Source organism: Ranitomeya imitator, chromosome 8 (assembly GCF_032444005.1).
Source record: "Ranitomeya imitator isolate aRanImi1 chromosome 8, aRanImi1.pri, whole genome shotgun sequence".
Classification (NCBI taxonomy): Eukaryota; Metazoa; Chordata; class Amphibia; order Anura; family Dendrobatidae; genus Ranitomeya; species Ranitomeya imitator.
This window is the reverse complement of record NC_091289.1, coordinates 78434827-78457404: the sequence shown is the minus strand read 5'-3', so window position 1 is coordinate 78457404 and position 22578 is coordinate 78434827. Positions and strand designations below refer to the sequence as shown.

The 22578-nt window shown below is 45.0% G+C and overlaps 1 long non-coding RNA gene across 2 annotated transcripts in view; it reads right to left on the bottom strand.

The window, feature by feature from the left end:
• Positions 1-648: 648 nt before the first annotated feature.
• LOC138647831 (uncharacterized) overlaps positions 649-22578 on the bottom strand; it is a 269076-nt gene continuing 247146 nt past the window's right edge. The window contains exons 5-6 of one of the 2 annotated variants that reach the window (XR_011315047.1): positions 8830-10018; positions 649-1020 (exon numbers count right to left, since the gene is read on the bottom strand). This is a non-coding gene — a long non-coding RNA (uncharacterized lncRNA). The remainder of the gene's footprint in view (positions 1021-8829; positions 10019-22578) is intronic. The other variant, XR_011315048.1, reaches the window with a different exon arrangement.

Below are 22578 nucleotides of genomic sequence, written 5' to 3'. Positions count from 1 at the left end.
GGGGGAGGAATACTCGTTGGCGACGTCACTGGCACAGGGCCCCTCATAGTACGCAAAAGTGTCGCTGCCGGTGGGAGGCGCCCCCGCCGTGCAAACACACCGCCGTACTTTGAGGGGCCCTGTGCCAGTGCCAATGCCAACGAGTGGGCTCCCCCTGCTTGCTCAGGATCACAGCACTTACAAAGTTTAAATACTTACCTTACCTTAACTATTATTATAAGGGAAATTAAGATTGACAAGCTTCATTAAGAAGAATGCATGGTTTTGGCATTAAAATGGACACTCTAGGTGTTTTCCTGGCCCCCACTCACTGCCGACTATGCTGCCCCATTGACTTGCATTGGGTTTCGTGTTTCGGTCGATCCCGACTTTACGTCATAATCGGCCGATTTCACTCGACCCGACTATTGAGATAGTCGGGTTTTGCGAAACCCGACTCGACTCTAAAAAAGTCAAGGTCGCTCACCCCTAGTAGCCATCTCTCTCTGGACTGAGTATCAGGAAACAGCGGAGTCCATGGTCTGGACAGTTATGCCCACAGGGCGTGGGGAAGTATAGTGGACTCACTAGACCACTGATGGAGCAGTGGTAGCTGTATACCCGGTACACAAGAAACAGGAGAATGAGTTTCCAAAAAGCAAAGGTATTTATTAAAAGCAAGCTGTAACAAACAGAAAGAGGTGCCTGAGGGAAGAACCCTCTGGACCACAACACTGAACCACGTAGTGGAGCACCGAGCAAGGTGTACCCATATACAGGGATTCCCCTGTCACAACACCAGATGGCCTAAATGCAGCAGTACCCGGAGCAGAGGGAGGACCCGTACAGTCCGTATTAACAAGACGATGGAATTCAGGCTCTGTCAGTGGAGAGAATCCTGGAAGCTCTGTGCAGTCCCGGAAAGGATGATCCAGCCAGCAGCGATATCTAGATGGTTCCGTGAGGAGCAGCTTAGTCAGCCTGGAGTGGAAACCGGAGAGTCCATAAGGATCCAGAATAGGGAACTGCCAGCGGAGGATTCTGATGAGAAAGATGAATTAGAAAAACAAAAGTAATAAACTTCAGTTTGCAGAGCACAGCAGAATGTGGCCTGAGCAGAAGGCCACGAACAACAGAATGAACATATTGCCCAGGCACCTCCCATAAGGGGAGGATGCCTTTTATGCACAGAGCATCATAGCACAGAGAGCCCTAATAGAGAACAGGTGCTCTGCTGTTTTAAGTATGTTCAGGAAGCGGGGCACGCCTCCTAAGAGCAATTCCAGGAGACCTGCCAAGATGATGCAGATTCTTAGCAGAGAGAGGAGCAGCTAATCGTCAGAGAGAGGAGCAGCTAATCGCATGAAAGGCGCTAGTCTCCCTTCACAGCGGAGACTGGGCCTGCAGCTGTGGGCATGTGTTGTGAATTCTGCTCTTGGGTTCCCTCCGTTGGTTGTAGGTGGAAATGCAGTTGTCTCTGAGTCACAGTCCCGGCCAGGTGTATCTGATGATTACAATTCGGACTGGGTTATTTAGATGTGCTGGATCCTTTAGCCCTTGCCAGTTGTCTATGTTTCTTGTGAAGTGATGGATCACTTTCTGGCTTCTCCTGCCTGCTGCCAAATTCAGCAAAGATAAGTGTTTGGTTTTTTGCATCTGTGGCACTGCTGTGTGCTGGTTTCAGTTTTATTCCAGCTCTGATTGTTGGATTCACTGGAGTTGCAGATTTACGCTCCTACATCTATTAGTTAGATGCAGGAAGTTTTTGTTATTTCTGCTGTGGATGTTTTGAAGGGTTTTTTACTGACTGCACAGAACTCTGTCCTATTCTGTCCTATTTAGCTAGTGTGGCCTCCTGTGCTAAATTCTGTTTTCTGCCTGTGTATGTTTTTTCCTCTCCGACTCACCGCCAATATTTGTGGGGGGCTGTCTATCCTTTGGGGATTTTCTCTGAGGCAAGATAGTATTCCTCTTTCCATCTTTAGGGGTAATTAGTCCTCCGGCTGTGACGAGGTGTCTAGGTGTGTTAGGTACACTCCACGGCTACTTCTAGTTGCAGTGTTAAGTTCAGGATTGCGGTCAGTACAGTGGCCACCATCTCCAGTGAAAGTTCTCATGCAGCTCCAAAGTCACCGGATCATAACAGTACAACTGGCCAACAATGAGTTAAATGCATCTCAGAAGAAGGGAAGGAAGCTCTTCAGTCATTTTTTTTTCTCCAGTCTATTTTGTGTTCTCCTCCCTCTTAATATCTGGGTGACTGAGGAGCCTGGTGCAAGCATGAATGTTCAGGATTTGGCTTCTCCTGTAGACCAGATTGCTGCTAAGGTGCAAGGTATTTCTGAGTATATTTTTCAGACTCCTGCTTTAGAACCAAAGATTCCTACTCCTGATTTATTTTCTAGTGACAGGTCTAAATTTTTGAGTTTCAAAAACAACTGTAAACTTTTTTTTGCCGTGAGACCTCGATCCTCTGGTGATTCCAGTCAGCAGGTAAAAATCGTTATTTCACTGCTGCGTGGCGACCCGCAGGAGTGGGCGTTTTCTCTGGAATCTGGAAATCCGGCTTTGCTTAATATTGATTCCTTTTTTCAGGCTTCATGATTATTGTATGATGAGCCTAATTCTGTGGATCAAGCTGATTAGACCTTGTTGGCCCTGTCTCAGGGTCAAGAGGCGGCAGAATTGTATTGTCAGAAATTCAGAAAATGGTCGATGTTGACTAAATGGAATAATGACGCTTTAAAGATGTTATGGTGGGGTTTCCCACGCCTTCCGGTCTGAGTGAATCTATGTCTCTGGCCATTCAGATTGACCGACGCCTGCGGGAGCGCAGAACTGTGCGCGCTGTGGCGTTATCTTCAGAGCAAATTCCTGAGCCTATGCAATGTGATAGATTTCTGTCTAGAATGGAACGACAAGGTTTCAGACGTCAAAATAAGTTGTGTTATTATTGTAGCGATGCTTCTCATGTCTTTTCTGTCTGCCCTAAGCGGACTAAGAGGATCGCCAGTTCAATTACCATCAGTACTGTACAACCTAAATTTTTATTATCTGTGTCCTTGATCTGCTCCTTGTCATCATTTTCTGTCATGGCGTTTGTGGATTCAGGCGCCGCCTTGAATTTAATGGATTTAGAATTTGCCAAGTGTTGTGGTTTTCCCTTGCAGCATTTGCAGAACCCTATTCCTTTAAGGGGCATTGATGCTACACCCTTGGCTAAAAATAAGCCCCAGTTTTGGACACAGGCAACCATGCGCATGGCGCCAGCCCATCAGGAAGATTGTCGATTTCTGGTGTTGCATAACTTGCATGATGTTGTCGTACTGGGTTTTCCGTGGTTGCAGGTAGATAATCCTGTGTTGGACTGGAAATCCATGTCTGTGACTAGTTGGGGTTGTCAGGGGGTTCATAATGATGTTCCTTTGATGTCAATCTCCTCTTCTTCACCTTCTGAGATTCCAGAGTTTTTGTCTGATTTTCAGGATGTATTCGATGAGCCCAAGTCCAGTTTTCTTCCACCGCACAGGGATTGTGATTGTGCTATTGACTTGATTCCAGGCTGTAAGTTTCCTAAGGGTCGACTTTTCAACCTATCTGTGCCTGAACATACCGCCATGCGGAGCTATATTAAAGAGTCTTTGGAGAAAGGGCATATTCGACCATCTTCTTCACCGTTGGGAGCGGGGTTCTTTTTTGTTGCTAAAAAAGATGGTTCCTTGAGACCCTGTATAGATTATCGCCTCTTGAATAAAATCACGGTCAAGTTTCAATACCCTTTACCTTTGCTTTCCGATTTGTTTGCTAGGATTAAGGGAGCTAGTTGGTTTACTAAGATTGACCTTCGAGGGGCATATAATCTTGTTCATATTAAGCAGGGTGATGAATGGAAAACTGCGTTTAACACGCCCAAAGGCCATTTTGAATACCTTGTGATGCCATTCGGACTCTCTAATGCTCCATCTGTTTTTCAGTCCTTTATGCATGATATTTTTCGGTCTTATCTTGATAAATTCTTGATTGTATATTTGGACGATATTTTGATTTTTTCCGATGACTGGGAGTCTCATGTGCAACAGGTCAGGATGGTATTTCAGATCCTTCGTGACAATGCCCTGTTTGTGAAGGGGTCTAAGTGTCTCTTTGGGGTGCAGAAAGTCTCTTTTTTGGGCTTCATTTTTTCTCCCTTGTCTATAGAGATGGATCCGGTTAAGGTTCAGGCTATTCATGTTGGATTCAGCCCACATCCATGAAGAGCCTTCAGAAATTTTTGGGTTTTGCAAATTTTTAATCGCCGTTTCATTGCTAATTTTTCTAGCGTGGTTAAACCCTTGACAGATTTGACGAAGAAAGGTGCTGATGTGGCTAGTTGGTCCTCTGCGGCTGTCTCTGCCTTTCAGGAGCTTAAACGTCAATTTACTTCTGCTCCTGTGTTGCGCCAACCGGATGTTTCTCTTCCGTTTCAGGTTGAGGTTGACACTTCTGAGATTGGGGCAGGGGCCGTTTTGTCTCAGAGGGATCCTGTTGGTTCCTTAATGAAACCGTGTGCCTTCTTTTCCCGTAAATTTTCGCCTGCTGAACGCAATTATGATGTTGGCAATCGGGAGTTGTTGGCTATGAAGTGGGCGTTTGAGGAGTGGCGATATTGGCTTGAAGGAGCTAAGCACCGTATTGTGGTCTTGACCGATCATAAGAATTTGATTTACCTCGAGTCTGCTAGACGGCTGAATCCTAGACAGGCTCGATGGTCCTTGTTTTTTTCCCGTTTTGATTTCGTGGTCTTGTACCTTCCGGGTTCTAAAAATATTAAGGCTGATGCCCTCTCTAGGAGTTTTTTGCCTGATTCTCCTGAGGTCTTGGAGCCCGTCGGTATTCTGAAAGAAGGGGTGGTCCTTTCTGCCATTTCCCCTGATTTACGATGGGTTCTTCAGGAATTTCAAGCTGATAAACCTGACCGCTGTCCTGTGGGGAAATTGTTGGTTCCTGACAGGTGGACTAGTAGAGTGATTTCTGAGGTTCACTGTTCCGTGTTGGCTGGTCATCCTGGCATTTTTGGTACCAGAGATTTGGTTGGTAGGTCCTTTTGGTGGCCTTCATTGTCAAGTGATGTGCGTTCTTTTGTGCAGTCCTGTGGGACTTGTGCGCGGGCTAAGCCTTGTTGTTCTCATGCTAGTGGGTTGCTTTTGCCATTGCCTATTCCTGAGAGGCCCTGGACGCATATTTCGATGGATTTTATTTCTGATCTTCCGGTCTCCCAGAAGATGTCTGTTATCTGGGTTGTTTGTGACCGGTTCTCTAAGATGGTTCATTTGGTGCCCTTGCCTAAATTGCTTTCCTCTTCAGATTTGGTTCCGTTGTTTTTTCAGCATGTGGTTCGTTTGCATGGTATTCCGGAGAATATTGTGTCCGACAGAGGTTCCCAGTTTGTTTCTAGGTTTTGGCGGGCCTTTTGTGCTAAGCTGGGCATTGATTTGTCTTTTTCTTTTGCGTTTCATCCTCAGACAAATGGCCAGACCGAGCGCACTAATCAGATCTTGGAGACTTATTTGAGATGCTTTGTGTCTGCTGATCAGGATAATTGGGTGGCTTTCCTGCCATTGGCCGAGTTTGCCCTTAATAATCGGGCTAGTTCTGCTACCTTGGTTTCGCCTTTATTTTGTAATTTTGGTTTTCATCCTCGTTTTTCTTCTGGGCAGGTTGAGCCTTCTGACTGTCCTGGTGTGGATTCTGTGGTGGACAGCTTGCAGCAGATTTGGGCTCATGTGGTGGACAAGTTGGTGTTGGCTCAAGAGGAGGCTCAACGTTTTGCTAATCATCGTCGGTGTGTTGGTTCCCGGCTTCGGGTTGGGGATCTGGTCTGGTTGTCCTCTCGTCATGTTCCTATGAAGGTTTTTTCTCCTAAGTTTAAGCCTCGGTTTATTGGTTCTTACAGGATTTCTGAGATTATTAATCCGGTGTCTTTTCGTCTGGCGCTTCCGGCCTCTTTTGCTATTCATAATGTCTTCCATAGATCTTTGTTGCGGAAATATGTGGAGCCCGTTGTTCCCTCTGTTGATCCTCCGGCCCCTGTGTTGGTTGATGGGGAGTTGGAATATGTTGTTGAGAAGATTTTGTATTCCAATTTTTCGAGGCGGAAGCTTCAGTACCTGGTCAAATGGAAGGGTTATGGCCAGGAGGATAATTCTTGGGTTTTTGCCTCTGATGTCCATGCTGCTGATTTGGTCCGTGCCTTTCATCTGGCTCATCCTGATCGCCCTGAGGGCCCTGGTGAGGGTTCGGTGACCCCTCCTCAAGGGGGGGGTACTGTTGTGAATTCTGCTCTTGGGTTCCCTCCGGTGGTTGTAGGTGGGAATGCAGTTGTCTCTGAGTCACAGTCCTGGCCAGGTGTATCTGATGATTACAATTCGGACTGGGTTATTTAGATGTGCTGGATCCTTTAGCCCTTGCCAGTTGTCTATGTTTCTTGTGAAGTGATGGATCACTTTCTGGCTTCTCCTGCCTGCTGCCAAATTCAGCAAAGATAAGTGTTTGTTTTTTTGTATCTGTGGCACTGCTGTTTGCTGGTTTCAGTTTTATTCCTGCTCTGATTGTAGGATTCACTGGAGTTGCAGATTTACGCTGCTACATCTATTAGTTAGATGTAGGAAGTTTTTGTTATTTCTGCTGTGGATGTTTTGAAGGGTTTTTTACTGACCGCACAGAACTCTGTCCTATTCTGTCCTATTTAGCTAGTGTGGCCTCCTGTGCTAAATTCTGTTTTCTGCCTGTGTATGTGTTTTCCTCTCCGACTCACCGCCAATATTTGTGGGGGGCTGTCTATCCTTTGGGGATTTTCTCTGAGGCAAGATAGTATTCCTATTTCCACCTTTAGAGGTAATTAGTCCTCAGGCTGTGACGAGGTGTCTAGGTGTGTTAGGTACACTCCACGGCTACTTCTAGTTGCGGTGTTAAGTTCAGGATTGCGGTCAGTACAGTGGCCACCATCTCCAGTGAAGGTTCTCATGCAGCTCCAAAGTCACTGGATCATAACAGGCATGACAGTTGCAGAGTCTTTTTCTGACCGGCAAGGCCGGCCAACTTGGAAGAATGACCCCACCGGAGGACAAGGCTCTGATTTGAAGCAGATACTAGAGTCTTTCCCGGGGGAAGTCGAGCAAGATTAACTGCGGCTACAGGCACAAACCTGGACGGTTTAATGATGTGTTGCGGTTCTTCCTCAAAATCGGGAGACAGGAACACTCGAGAGAGTGCATCGGCTTTAACGTTCCTATCAGCTGGACGAAAATGAAGAATAAAATTAAATCGGGCAAAAAACAAGGCCCAATGGGCCTGACGAGGATTCAGCCTTTGTGCGGATTGGAGATAAGCGAGGTTCTTATGATCAGTGAAGATGACAACCTGATGGGCCGCTCCCTCAAGGAGATGTCGCCACTCTTGCAGGGCTAGCTTGATTGCCAATAATTCTCGATCTCCCACGGAATAGTTTCTTTCTGAGGTAGAAAAGACCTTCGAGAAGAAACCACAGGTGACCATCTGACTGGTAGTCGACTTCTGGGTGAGAACTGCTCCAGCACCTATGTTAAAAGCGTCTACCTCTAGCAATAATTGCTTATCTGAACCCGGTCAATGAAGAACGGGTGCAGAGGAGAAGGCCTGTTTTAGAGAAACAAAAGCCTCCTTTGGCTCAGGAGTCCAATCCTTGGCGTTTGCGCCTTTCCGGGTCAAGGCCGAGATGGGTGGCACTCATGTGGAAAAGTGTGGGATAAATAAATGGTAATAGTTAGCGAACCCCAAGAACTGTTGTATGTTTTTCAGACCGGATGGGCGAGGCCACTTAAGGATGGCGGATACCTTCTCCGGATCCATCTTTAACCCTGTGGACAAGACTATATAACCAAGGAGAGGCAGAGAAGATTGTTCAAAGAAAAACTTTTCAAATTTAGCATAAAGTCTGTTCTCCCTAAGTCTTTCTAAGACCAGACATACTTGTCTCCGGTGGGAGGCTAAATCTGCAGAGAAGATCAGGATATCGTCCAGGTAAAAAAACAACACACGAATAGAGCAGATCTCTGAAAATATCATTTACGAATTCCTGAAAAACTTCAGGTGCATTACTTAGGCTGAACGGCATTACCAGGTATTCGTAGTGTCCGTCCCAGGTGTTACCAGGTATTCGTAGTGTCCGTCCCAGGTGTTAAAAGCGGTTTTCCACTCGTCTCCTTTACGAATACGAATCAGGTTGTAGGCCCCTCTGAGTTCCAGTTTGTTGAAGATTTTAGACCCCCTAAGATGATCAAACAACTCTGAAATAAGAAGCAACGGATACCTGTTCTTTACCGTAATCTGGTTCAGCCCCCTGTAATCGATACAGAGCTGTAGAGATCCATCCTTTTTCTTCACAAATAAGAATCCTGCTCCTGCTCGCGAGGATGACCTCGGGATAAATCCTCTGGGCAGGTTCTCCTGAATGTAATAAGACATGGACTGGGTCTCTGCTTGAGAAAGAGGATAGATTCACCCTCGAGGAGGAGATGTTCCGGGGAGCAGATCAATCGGGCAATCATACGACCTATGCGGAGGTAATTTCTCAGCCTCCTTTTTCCAGAAGACATCAGCGAAGGCCCAGTAAGAGGGGGGTAGGCCCAGCAGGGCAGTGGGCTGGACGGGAAGAAGAAAAGGTCAAACAGGGATGATACACGATCCAAGCAGGAGTCTCCCTAGCGCAGAACCTCCCGTCTTCCAATTTAAGACTGGTTCATGCATCCGGAGCCAGGGTAGACCTAAAAGCAAGGGGTGAGACGAACGTGGCAACATATAAAAGCGGATTCTTTCTGAATGTGTTAAACATACCCGGAGTTCCACAGGCACAGACTGGAACCAAATGGACTTGGACAGGGGTTTGCCATCCACGGATGTCACCTGCAACGGTTCTGGAAGGCGCTGGACTGGTATCTGATAACGATCCACAACCGCCTGCTGAATGAGATTCCCAGCGGCTCCTGAATCCAGGTGATAGAGTTCTGAAAATGTTACCTTGCCAAAGACCATGGAGACTGTTACTTGCAGTGGTGGAGAGAGATGATCCATACATAGGGCTGCCTCTGCTACAGACCCTAGGCACTGGAGTTTCCCGACTTCTTTGGACAGATGCGGATAAAATGCTCGGAACTGCCACAGTAGAAACAGCTCCCCTCCAGGTGACGCGTCCCCAGGTGGCGGTTACCCAAGCTTACCCGATCTACTTCCATAACCATAGGTGAGGGGAACGAAGTCGGGGAAGTCGCTGATTTTGGAGTACTAGCAACTGGGTGGTAGGAACCTTTTCACGTTTGATCTCCTTGGATCGTTCTTGAAACCGTAGGTCAATCCGGACTGCCAGGAAACTAAATCATCCAGAGTTGTAGGCACGTCCGGTCCCGCCAGCTCACCCTTAATTCTTCCTGAAAAGACTTCCCAGAAGGTAGCCTTCATTGTTCCAGGATAATTCAGACGAAAGGGTAAGGAACTGCACTTTATACTAAGCAACAGAAAGAGCCTACTGGCGTAGTCAAAGAAGAGCCGAAGCTGTCGACGTAGCACGACCAAGTTCTTCAAAGGTCCTGTGGAATGCCTCTAGAAAAGACTGAACATTAGTAACCAGAGGATCCATTCTCTCCCACAGTGGATTCAGCCAGGCAAGGGCCTCTCCATCAAGGTGAGACATGATGAAGCCCACCTTGGCCCGATCAGAAGCAAACATATGCCCCAGGAGTTCAAAGTGCAGCGTGCACTGGTTAATTAACCCCCAACATTGAACGGGGTTGCCACAGAAGTGGGTGGGAGCCGATAGGCGAGGACCTTTACTTGCTTTGCAGCTAGATACCTGGATGCCGGTGGCAAAAACGGGTGCAGTCAAAGAAACCAGAGTATCCATGCTAGTTGACAAGTTGTGCAGAAATGTCCTGATCTTGTCCTGTTGACTCCTCAGACAGGTAACCTCTTGACATAGCTCCATGGCTGAAGGTGCCTGGGATCCAGCGGGTTCCATGGCCAGAGTAATCTGTAACAAATGGAAATGGAGGCTGTGAAATATTAATTTTTGACTTAATCTTATTCTCAATTCTGTACTGAGCACATTGCCTTTCGCTGACGTTACAAAAGCTATTCCTGTATATTTAGCTCAGAGAATAAGTTAACACCATATAGAGTATAAAGGCACAGATGATTGGCCTCGGGGAGACCAAAACATCCAACATTGCGGAGACACCATCACGTGCTTCTCAACGCAGTGATTCCAGAACACTGCCCCCATCCCTTATGGGAAATATGCAGATGCATGTAAAGAAGCTGCGGAGACACCATCACGTGTTTCTCGACGCAAGCAGTGAATAGCCAGGCCTTTCCCCGGGAAGGAACAACCACGGGAAGGGCAGCATCCTATGAAGGAAAGCCACCTATGCCAAGCATGGTATCCATCCACAGACAGCTGTTTCAGGGTTTTTGCCCCTCATCAGTGTGGAGTAGGAATCTGGCTATTAGGAGCAGTGCCTAGTAAAAAGGCTATAAAGGCACAGATGATTGGCGTCGGGGAGACCAAAACATCCAACACTGCGGAGACACCATCACGTGTTTCTCAACGCAGTGATTCCAGAACACTGCCCCCATCCCTTATGGGAAATATGCAGATGCATGTAAAGAAGCTGCGGAGACACCATCACGTGTTTCTCGACGCAAGCAGTGAATAGCCAGGCCTTTCCCCGGGAAGGAACAACCACGGGAAGGGCAGCATCCTATGAAGGAAAGCCACCTATGCCAAGCATGGTATCCATCCACAGACAGCTGTTTCAGGGTTATTGCCCCTCATCAGTGTGCAGTAGGAATCTGGCTATTAGGAGCAGTGCCTAGTAAAAAGGCTATAAAGGCACAGATGATTGGCCTCGGGGAGACCAAAACATCCAACACTGCGGAGACACCATCACGTGTTTCTCAACGCAGTGATTCCAGAACACTGCCCCCATCCCTTATGGGAAATATGCAGATGCATGTAAAGAAGCTGCGGAGACACCATCACGTGTTTCTCGACGCAAGCAGTGAATAGCCAGGCCTTTCCCCGGGAAGGAACAACCACGGGAAGGGCAGCATCCTATGAAGGAAAGCCACCTATGCCAAGCATGGTATCCATCCACAGACAGCTGTTTCAGGGTTTTTGCCCCTCATCAGTGTGGAGTAGGAATCTGGCTATTAGGAGCAGTGCCTAGTAAAAAGGCTATAAAGGCACAGATGATTGGCCTCGGGGAGACCAAAACATCCAACACTGCGGAGACACCATCATGTGTTTCTCAACGCAGTGATTCCAGAACACTGCCCCCATCCCTTATGGGAAATATGCAGATGCATGTAAAGAAGCTGCGGAGACACCATCACGTGTTTCTCGACGCAAGCAGTGAATAGCCAGGCCTTTCCCCGGGAAGGAACAACCACGGGAAGGGCAGCATCCTATGAAGGAAAGCCACCTATGCCAAGCATGTTATCCATCCACAGACAGCTGTTTCTAACCCTGAAACAGCTGTCTGTGGATGGATACCATGCTTGGCATAGGTGGCTTTCCTTCATAGGATGCTGCCCTTCCCATGGTTGTTCCTTCCCGGGGAAAGGCCTGGCTATTCACTGCTTGCGTCGAGAAACACGTTATGGTGTCTCCGCAGCTTCTTTACAAACACCATATAGAGAGCACACATGCTGCATGGGACATATAAATGAGACTCACAGGAGGGTGGGGGCTGTCACCTCCTATCTGCTCCTTCACTCTCCACGGACTTCAGACTACTGACAGAAGGAATGAACAGCTGGTAGCCATGATGACTTCTACTCCATGACAAAGAGACCCCATTTACCATTCAGAATCTCAAATGGACAATCTCTTTGTAACAACTTCACCTATTTTATGTTTTGCTGCAATGTGGGGTTTTTCGTGGACAATCCAATAAACCACTTCATTTTTTATGAAAATATTATGACATTTTTCTTTAAGAGTATTCCATCTGGTAAAGAGTCCTGATTAAATAAATGTGCGATATAAGCATATTTAACATTTGTCCCAGCCAGATCTGATTTTTTTGTGCTCTTATTGTGTGGATTTCCTTCTTCTTGCACAGGGGGGAAGAGAAGAGCTTCACTAAACGTCAATTGTGCAAGTTTTCAGGAATTCCACTACAACACTTCAAGTCACAAGGATCATACAGAAGCTACGAGGGAGGACTAACAGGTGCCAGATGGATTGACAAGTACTGGAAGTACTTGTCAATCATTCCTGCATATGATAACAAAATCCATGTGTGCAGAAATTCAGAGATATTTCAGAGTTTTGCTGATAAGTTTGATTTGACTAATGAGGAGAAAAATCAGATGTTTAAAATGTGACTTCCTGCAACTTTTTCCAGAAGGTTATTATTGAAAATTCAAAATGATGATGAGTTCCACGAAGAATTAACCGATATAGAAAGATTAAGAATTCTGATATTCTGTGGATTAAAAGAAAATGATCCAGATATTGATATTCTTCTAAAATTAAGGATTGGCCAGAAAGAATGTACTTTTACCATATTTTGTCCATATTTGAAAGGTTGTGCAAAACGGTCATTAAAAATGTCAATACACAATCAATGATAAAATGTTTTGAAAACAAATTGTTTGAATCTGCGCAATCCCTTGATTTTTCTAGAAAACATGAGAATCTTGAAAGGAAAATAAATCATACTAAGTTTTGAAAACAAATAGGGCAAAATTTTACCAAAAGCCAAAATCAAAATCTCCAAAACTGAGTTATCCCCAAAATCAAATCTATGAAGTATGAAGAAAATTACATATTTGCTATAAGCCCTACCAAAAGATCCAAGAGTCCACTAAAGAAGTTGCACTGAAAGGGTTAAAAGGTGAAGGTTAAGATCGCTCTGTAAAGATGGCGGAAATTGACAGACAGAAACAGGTGAGCATGGGAGGTGAGCTGAAGACTTCATTATCAGAGCTCTTCAAAGAGTCTATAAGTCTAAAAATTACAATTTCATATAGAGTTTTTAAAGACATTATCGACAGAGATAAGATTTGGTTTAGGAATTGGCTAAAATGTAATTATATTATATGTTGTGTAAATGTGTTATACAATGTATTATTTTGTTATTTAGAATAATTTTAAACAGTATACAGTAAATAGCATATTTGTATAAGTAGAGAATGTATTTTTATATGCATAGTGAAATAATTAAAATTTACTCCAGAAATATTTAGAACTACATTAAATACATATTTTAAATATACACATATGTATAAGATATTTAAATTATTTTGTTTCTGAATGAATATGAAATTAACCTTTATCTTTTATATTTCCTTAGAATTTTCATTTCAAAGCAGGAGTTGATCAAAACCCTCTTACATGGATTTATGTCTTTATTTACACAGGAAGTTATAATAATTGCATGCTTTTATATATTTAACACTTAAAAGAAATAATATATGCTAAATTAGTTTTGTGTGATTAACATTTCTGTAAAATAATGCAGATTTTTTTCATTGCATGGTAATAAATATATCTTTACTGCATGGCATAATATGCCACAACAGGTGACATCTGAACTGTGGGCTAATAATAAGGATACCATACAACACTGTTTCAGTTTAAAACTGGTAATCTCAGTAAGAAGAACTTTTGAGAAGCCCCTCAGCCTTTACAAGTCAAAGGCCAAGTTCTTAGGAGTCCTTCTATCCATAAAATGGTTTACAAAGTGTTAGGTAATGTGTGTTTGGGGAATATTCAAAGAAATATTAAATGTAATAGTTTACAATACGCATTGATAATTAGGATACAATAATTTGGGTTAATACTAGAGATGAGCGGTGTTCAAGTCGAACTGTTCGCCAATTTCAAATTCGAGCTGTTTGGGGCGGTGTTCGAGTCGTTCGACGAGCCTGAACAATTTGCTTAAAATTCGGCTGTTCTAGTTTCTGTTTGATAACTGTTCGTTCACCAAAAGCCTAGCTTGATTTGCACATTAAAACTGTTTATCATTGTTAATAGACTGTTTCAGTGTATAGTTGGCGGGGGATAGATCTGTGCTGAAATAACGCTGATCTCAATTTTTTTTTCCTTTCCCGCATTTACAGTGGGGCAGTGCAGTCTCTCAGCCTATCAGCAGTGCACACACACACAGCAATGTGCATGTGATGCACACAAGCAAGGGCATGTGTCATTGGCTGTGTATGTCACATGTCCTTGCCCTATAAGAACCAGCCATTTGCCCCGTCGCCACCATTTCCTCACTGCTGCAGCTTAGTGTTAGACGGCACCGCTGCTGCCTTGGGCGCTATACAGACTAAGAGTGTTTTTTTGGAGCGAATTGTCAGAGAGATAGGTTTAGGGAGTCGGGAGGAGTCGGGACTAGTTGTAATATCAGCCCTTTTCAGGGTAGTTTACAGCAGTTCATAGCACTGTTTGCCAGGCAGGTCTGTGCCAGTGCTGTGCAAGTGTTTGTCACAGCATTTGGTGTAATCTAGCTCAGTCAATTCTTTTGGGCTAGAAGCATTGTCTGATAGTCATCTGAGTAGCCCGCCTGTAAAGCTAGCTACACCGCCTGTGTATCTTAATTTTTACTGCATCTAATCCAGTTAATAGTTTAGGGCCTAGGAGCAGTGTCTGCACGTCAGCAGAGTAGCCCACCTGTGAAACTAACTACATCGCCTGTGTATCTCGATTTTCACTGCATCTAATCCAGTTAATAGTTTAGGGCCAAGGAGCAGTGTCTGCACGTCAGCAGAGTAGCCCGCCTGTGAAACTAACTACACCGCCTGTGTATCTCGATTTTCACTGCATCTAATCCAGTTAATAGTTTAGGGCCTAGGAGCAGTGTCTGCACGTCAGCAGAGTAGCCCACCTGTGAAACTAACTACATCGCCTGTGTATCTCTATTTTCACTGCATCTAATCCAGTTAATAGTTTAGGGCCTAGGAGCAGTCTCTGCACGTCAGCAGAGTAGCCCACCTGTGAAACAAACTATACCGCCTGTGCATCTCTATTTTCACTGCATCTAATCCAGTTAATAGTTTAGGGCCTAGGAGTAGTGTCTGCACGTCAGCAGAGTAGCCCGCCTGTGAAACAAACTATGCCGCCTGTGTATCTCAATTTTCACTGCATCTAATCCAGTTAATAGTTTAGGGCGTAAGAGCAGTGTCTGTATGTCAGCAGAGTAGCCCGCCTGTGAAACAAACTATACCGCCTGTGTATCTCAATTTTCACTGCATCTAATCCAGTTAATAGTTTAGGGCCTAGGAGCAGTGTCTGCACGTCAGCAGAGTAGCCCGCTTGTGAAACTATCTACACCGCCTGTGTATCTCAATTTTCACTGCATCTAATCCAGTTAATAGTTTAGGGCCTAGGAGCAGTCTCTGCATGTCAGCAGAGTAGCCCGCCTGTGAAACAAACTATACCGCCTGTGCATCTCTATTTTCACTGCATCTAATCCAGTTAATAGTTTAGGGCCTAGGAGTAGTGTCTGCACGTCAGCAGAGTAGCCCGCCTGTGAAACAAACTATGCCGCCTGTGTATCTCTATTTTCACTGCATCTAATCCAGTTAATAGTTTTAGGCCTAGGAGCAGTGTCTGCACGTCAGCAGAGTAGCCCGCCTGTGAAACTAACTACACCGCCTGTGTATCTCAATTTTCACTGCATCTAATCCAGTTAATAGTTTAGGGCCTAGGAGCAGTGTCTGCACGTCAGCAGAGTAGCCCGCCTGTGAAACTAACTACACCGCCTGTGTATCTCGATTTTCATTGCATCTATTCCAGTTAATAGTTTTGGGCCTAGTACCACAGTTTGGCCACTCAGTTCTCCTCAGTTTTCATCCATCGGTTGTTGTGCAAACAACTACAGATACAGAGTTTCCAATTAGTTAAGCACTAAAATGAGTGGCAAAAGGCCTGCTGCTGGTGGAAAGGGGAATAGGCATGTTGGAAAGGGAAAAAAGGTTGTGTCCATGGGGTAGGTGGTAAAGCAACAGTAACATCTGCAGAAGAACGACCATCTTCCAGCCAAAGATGTCTACTTCTTTTCGTGGACAATCTGATATGATCCCTTGCTTACGACCATCGCTACATGCATTGCCAAAAATTCCAGATGAGGCACAAAAACAGCAGGTGCTTAAACGGATATCAAGTGCTCGTTCAAGTGGGCTCTCCTCCATGTCAACTTCAACATCACAACTACTCCAGTCTTCAGAGTTGTCACCCCAATCACACTTGCTTCCTCACAGCTCCCAAGTCTCCAGCTGCTCGTCTGAGCATGGGGTAACACACATGGTTGAGTCTGTAGAGCTGTTTACGCATACTATAGCCTGGGAATCAGAGGTCTGCTCCAGAGCTTCTGTGAATCCAGATGAGGAAATGATCTGCACTGATGCCCAGAATTTTTGTGAGTCGGATCCAGGCCCAGATGAAGAAGGTTCTGAGCATAATGTAGACCCTCGTTCCCAAACTGTAACTCCTTTTGGTGGAGACAATGAGGAAGATGATGATGAGACCTGGATACCTGATTGGAACGGAAACTTGATTTTTCGGTCGGGGCAGGAAGAGGTTATCTTTGAGGACGAAGGGTGTGAGAACACACAGGATGATGATGATGACGAGGTTGTAGACCCCACTTACTGTCAACCCCCAGTCCGCCAGTCCATGAGGTCAGCAGAGGAGGTGGAGGATGCTAGTGATGAGTCTGATGATGAGGTAACGGTGTGCCTTTCTGGACAGAGACGGAGTACTGGAAGCACGTCAACAACTGCATCCTCAACCCCCTCAGACCAGAAGTCGTGGTGGCTCTTCAAGTTGCACGGTCTATAAGCCTTGCATAGCCTGGGCATTTTTTGACATCGCAAAGGATGACCCAACTCATGTTGTCTGTAAGATTTGTCAACAAAATCAACAATGCGGCCTAGTGGGCCGGGTCAACCACCGTTTGCCCCATCAAGTGCATCCGCGTCCTCTTCATCCTCTGTGACTATGGGGACAGCAGTCGCACATGGTTTTGGATGCAGACCTTCCACCTCTTTACCCGCAACAGCCAGTGTGATTGGCAGGTCGTCAGGACATTTGCAAGTGGAAACACCTGCTGGTGTTGAGTGCTTTCCGACATCGACACCACATTTTGATCAAGGCAACATAACATCTCCACCTGCACCTTCCTCACAGACCAGCAGTTTGCCGGGGACACCCTACTCAACTCCGTCTAAGCACGGCAGCCAGCCCTCAGTCCCTCAGATGTGGACAAGTAAAAGACCATTTCCTCCTAGCCATGACAAAGCTAAGAGGTTGAATTTCTCCATCTGCAAGCTGCTGGCTACAGAAATGCTGCCTTTCCACCGGGTGGACACAGAGGATTTTCGAGACCTTATGTCCGTCGCAGTGCCCCAGTACCAGATGCCCAGTTGCCACTACTTCTCAAAGAAAGCTGTCCCTGCGCTACACTAGCATGTTGCACACATCACCACTTCCTTGAGAAACTCTGTGTGTGACAGGGTGCATTCCACCACAGACACTTGGACGAGTAGACATGGACAGGGGCGTTACTACGGCGACATCAGGAGAAGGCGCTGCTGTCCAAGTCTTGCCATCACCACGAGTTGCTCATCGATCCTCTGTATCTAGAAGTTACTCCACTGCCTCTGCCTCCTCAAGGTCCTCCACCTGCACCCAAAGCCTGTCTGGTAATGCCATCCACGTTGTAACTGTGCAGAAGGAATCCTGCACACCTCCTCACTATGCTGTCACCAGGGCTCAACGGCATCAGGCAGTGTTTGCGTTGAAATGTCTGGGAAATGTGAGTCACACAGCTGAGGAGTTGTGGTCAGCTCTAGAGACCGAGTTCCATCAATGGTGGTCTCCACTCAACCTGCAGCCAGGGAAGGCTGTGTGCGACAATGTTGCAAACCTGGGTGCAGCCCTTCGCCGGGGCAATGTCACACACGTGCCTTGTATGGCTCACGTTTTGAACCTGGTTGTCCAGCAATTTTTATCCCATTATCCTGGACTAGATGGGCTTCTGCAGAGGGCACGGTCGCTGTGTGCTCACTTCCGCCATTTACATCCCGCAGCTCGACGACTTGCATCTCTACAGAAGTCGTTGGGCCTGCCAGTTTACCGGCTGAAATGCGATGTGCCCACATGGTGGAATTCAACTCTGCACATGTAGCAGCGACTGTGGCAGGACTGACGAGCCCGGGTGCAATACGTTATGATGTATAGCCTGGGCCAACGAGATCAAGACGTGGGGCAAATCACACTGCAGGAGTGGTCTCAGATCAGAGACCTATGCACCCTTCTGCACAGTTTTGAAATAGCAACGAAGATGTTTAGTGCTGACGATGCCATTATCAGCATGACAATTCTGGTGATTTACATGCTGGAGCACACCTTACACAGTGTTTGGAGTCAGGTAGTGGAACAAGAGGAGGAGGAGGAGAAGGAACAGGAGGAGTCGTATGCGGAAGGGATCATATCTCCAAGGTCAAGAAGGTTGGCAGCCCCAAGGCGGCTGGCATTTGAGGCTGGGGGAGAGGGATTACCGAGGGTGCATGGTAGCAGCCAAACTGTTGAGGAACGTGCAGGAGGCGAGGAAGAAGTGGAGGACGAACTGGTGCTGGGCATGGAAGACTCATCAGATGAGGGAGACCTTGATCAAATTTCTGTTGTGCAAGGTTGGGGGGAGAGGGCAGACGAAGGAAGCATGATTCTCACCTCGCCACCACCAAGACAACAAGGACTTGGTCCTCCTGTATGCACAAGAGACATGAGTGCCTTCTTGCTGCACTACCTGCAACATGACCCTCGGATTGTCAGAATCCAAAGTAATGCCGACTACTGGGTTGCCACACTCTTAGATCCCCGGTACAAAGGCAAATTTGGCGAAATAATTCCTGCCATAGAAAGGGATTCACGCATGCAGGAGTATCAGCAGAGACTGTTACAGAATCTAACATCTGCTTTTCCACAAAACACCAGTGGTGCACATAGTGACTCTCTGAGTTCTAACTTGCCAACCATGGGACTATCGAGTCATCACTCAAACTGTAACAGTAACATCGTATCTGGTGGTAACAGCAATTTTTTCCAATTGTTTCAAGATTTTTTTAGACCATCCTTTGCAAGGCCACAGGAGACAAGAAGTCTGACGCACAGCCAACGCCTAGAGAGGATGATACAAGAGTATCTCCAAGTTAACATCGACGCCATGACTGTGGAACTGGACCCTTGCTCATTTTGGGCTTCCAATCTTGAAAAATGGCCTGAGCTCGCCACTCACACCTTGGAGATCTTGTCGTGCCCCGCAGCCAGTGTTCTCTCTGAACGTGTGATCAGCGCTGCTGGTGGTGTGCTGACAGATAAGCGCACGCGGCTGTCCAGTGACAATGTAGACAGACTAACGTTCATCAAGATGAACAAATCCTGGATCCACAAGGACTATTCTACCCGTGTCATCTTGGGGAGACTAAAAGCTTGATGATTTTTGAAAATCACCTCACCAACCGTTTTAAAAAACTGAAATTGATGCCACTTAAGTGGTGTCTGTGGCCGAATTTTTGGAAAAAATGTAGACTCTTATTTAGTCCCCTTGATGAATTTTACATGATGTTGCCATCGTCAATATCAGGTGGGTGGGGTCGTCTGCAGAGTTGTTTACTCATATTATGGCCTGGGATTCAGAGGTCTGCTCCAAAGCTTCAGTGTCTGCTGGTCAGCAGAGTAGCCCAGCCACCCACCGCCTGTTTACCTAAGTACTATTTTTAACGGCATCTGGCCCAGGAAATCCTTTTGGGCCTAGTAGCATTTGGTGCTACACAGCAGCGTACCCCACCCATGAAGCAAGCTACACCGCCTGTTTACCTAACTACTATTTTGTAATGGCATCTAGCCCAGGAAATCCTTTTGGGCCTAGTAGAATTTGGTGCTACTCAGCACCGTACTTCACCCATGAAGCAAGCTACACCACCTGTTTACCTAACTACTATTTTGTAACGGCATATAGCCCAGGAAATCATTTTGGGCATAGTAGAATTTAGTGCTACTCAGCAGCGTACCCCACCCATGAAGCAAGCTACACCGCCTGTTCATCTAATTACTAATTTTTAACTGCATCTAGCCCAGGAAATCGTTTTGTACCTAATAGCATTTTGTGCTACTCAGCACAGTACCCCACCCATGAAGCAAGCTACACCACCTGTTTACCTAAGTACTATTTTTTAACGGCATCTGGCCCAGGAAATCCTTTTGGGCCTAGTAGAATTTGGTGCTACTCAGCAGCGTACCCCACCCATGAAGCAAGCTACACCGCCTGTTTACCTAACTACTATTTTTTAAAGGCATCTAGCCCAGGAAATCCTTCTGGGCCTAGTAGAATTTAGTGCTACACAGCAGCGTACCCCACTCATGAAGCAAGCTACACCGCCTGTTTGCCTAAGTAGTATTTTTTAACGGCATTTGGCCCAGGAAATCCTTTTGGGCCTAGTAGCAATTTCTGCTACTCAGCAGAGCACCCCACCCATGAAGCAAGCTACACCACCTTCTTTCTTTCTCAATCTAACCCCTCGGCTCTGGGGTGTCCACTCTCCCTCCAGCTTTCTCCTTCTCACAGGTAGACTACCGGGTGTTTTCACACTGTGGCGAATCTTTTGGGCCCAGGCATAAGAAGTCGTCGAGGTAATGGATAATATGTCCTTACTTACAAATATTCATGACGACACATTCGAGGAAGCAACTAAACGCCTCAAATAGTAAGCAGGATATGGAGCACCCCATGGGCAAACAGCGATCTATGTAGTATGCTCCTTCACAGAAGCAGCCCAATGGGAGGACACTATTCGGAGGCACAGGTAGTAACCGGAACGCCCCCTCAATGTCTGTTTTGGCCATTAGGGTGCCCCTTACCAACTTCTTGACCCGCCTGATTGCCTCGTCAAAGGAGGTACAGTACATAGTACTGTACTTGGTTCCGCGTGGATGTTGTCGTTCACTGACCTGCCCCTTGGATATGACAAATGGTGCATTAGTCTGAATGTATTGGGTTCATTTTTCAATGGGGTACCACTATGTCTTCTAAGGAAAGTGTTCTGAATGGACCATTCTACCTAAAGATATTTCTTTTTTTATATTTTTTGTCAAGACGTCTGGGTGTTGGTAGAGTGAGTTTAGATTTTTACTCCAGCCTTTCTTGATTTTAGAAGGGCATGACATGCCTATATCTGTGTCTCCTCCTCCTTTTACTCCTCCACCTCTTTTCTTTTCGCATGACTATATGTAGTTGTGACTTTTCCATGTGTTTGTTGTGTCTTCTGAGCAGTTTGTCAGCTTTTGGACACCTTTTAAGGTGTTTTCTATGTGTTTTCCATGTGTTTGTATGTGTTTGTGTTTGCCTGCCATTGGTTTCAATGGGGTTCAATGGTGTTCATCGAACGTTCGATGAACATTTCATCGAACAAGTCCCTGTTGAACAAACCGAACCGAACCCGAACACTAGGGAGGTGGCTCAACACTAGTTAATACACATGTATTCATTTTTTTTGCATGTGGTACTTAGGGTGAATTTATATGTGTGATATTAAGGGGGAAATGTGTTTTTGATCCTGATTACATCATCACATTTCATCAATACCGCTTGTTCACACATTTTAATACAGAATAAATATTAATAAGGTACTATTGGGTATAATAAGATGAAGAATTATAAAAAATCTTTTTTTTTACTCTAATGAAGGGTATTACATGCAAAGTTACATAATTTCAATATTTTGGTAATCCAAGTTTATGACAAATATGAAAAAACATCTAGATAATAGAAATATTAAAGGGAATGTGTTATTGAGACATAACCTCTGCATTTATCATCAACATATAAAGGCCTTATTTTTATTCTAATTTTTATTTTCCATTTTTAATTTTTATTCTTATTTCATTTTTATTCTTAATTTTTATTTTTTATCTCAGGAAGAAAGCATCAATATTTAATAAAGTAATGTCTAGTACAAGAATATTGCTTCATTAAATACAGTGATTATATGGTTTTATTATAAGGAGAAAAGTTTCAATTCTGAGTACAGCAATTCTTTCACTCATTCATTTATTTATATATATATATATTCTTATTTTGGTTCATGGCTATACATTCTTACATATTATTGGTCTAATAAATATAGTTTATTAATTAAGTTTTAGTAATAAAGATGGAAACACTTGTTACATAAAAAACACACTGACATCTATGGGTTCAAAAAGAAATTACACCTATAACATAAAAAATGTTCTATCACATGAAGAATATGGTTAATAATGTATTAGCATTTATTATTTTATTTTTCCAAAAATGAATTCCATATTAATATTCTGATAATAATTATTTGGATATTATTGATTGCTATGGTATGCTGTGATATTATAGGTTAGGAAAATTACCATATTTGGTATAGAATTAGGGAATGAAGACTTCAATCAAGATACTGGAGTTACATTAATAAAGACTTTTCATATTTCTAAATTCAATTGATTCTTAAAAGTTGCAAGAAGAAAAAGCAGCTATCCAGAAGTTCCAC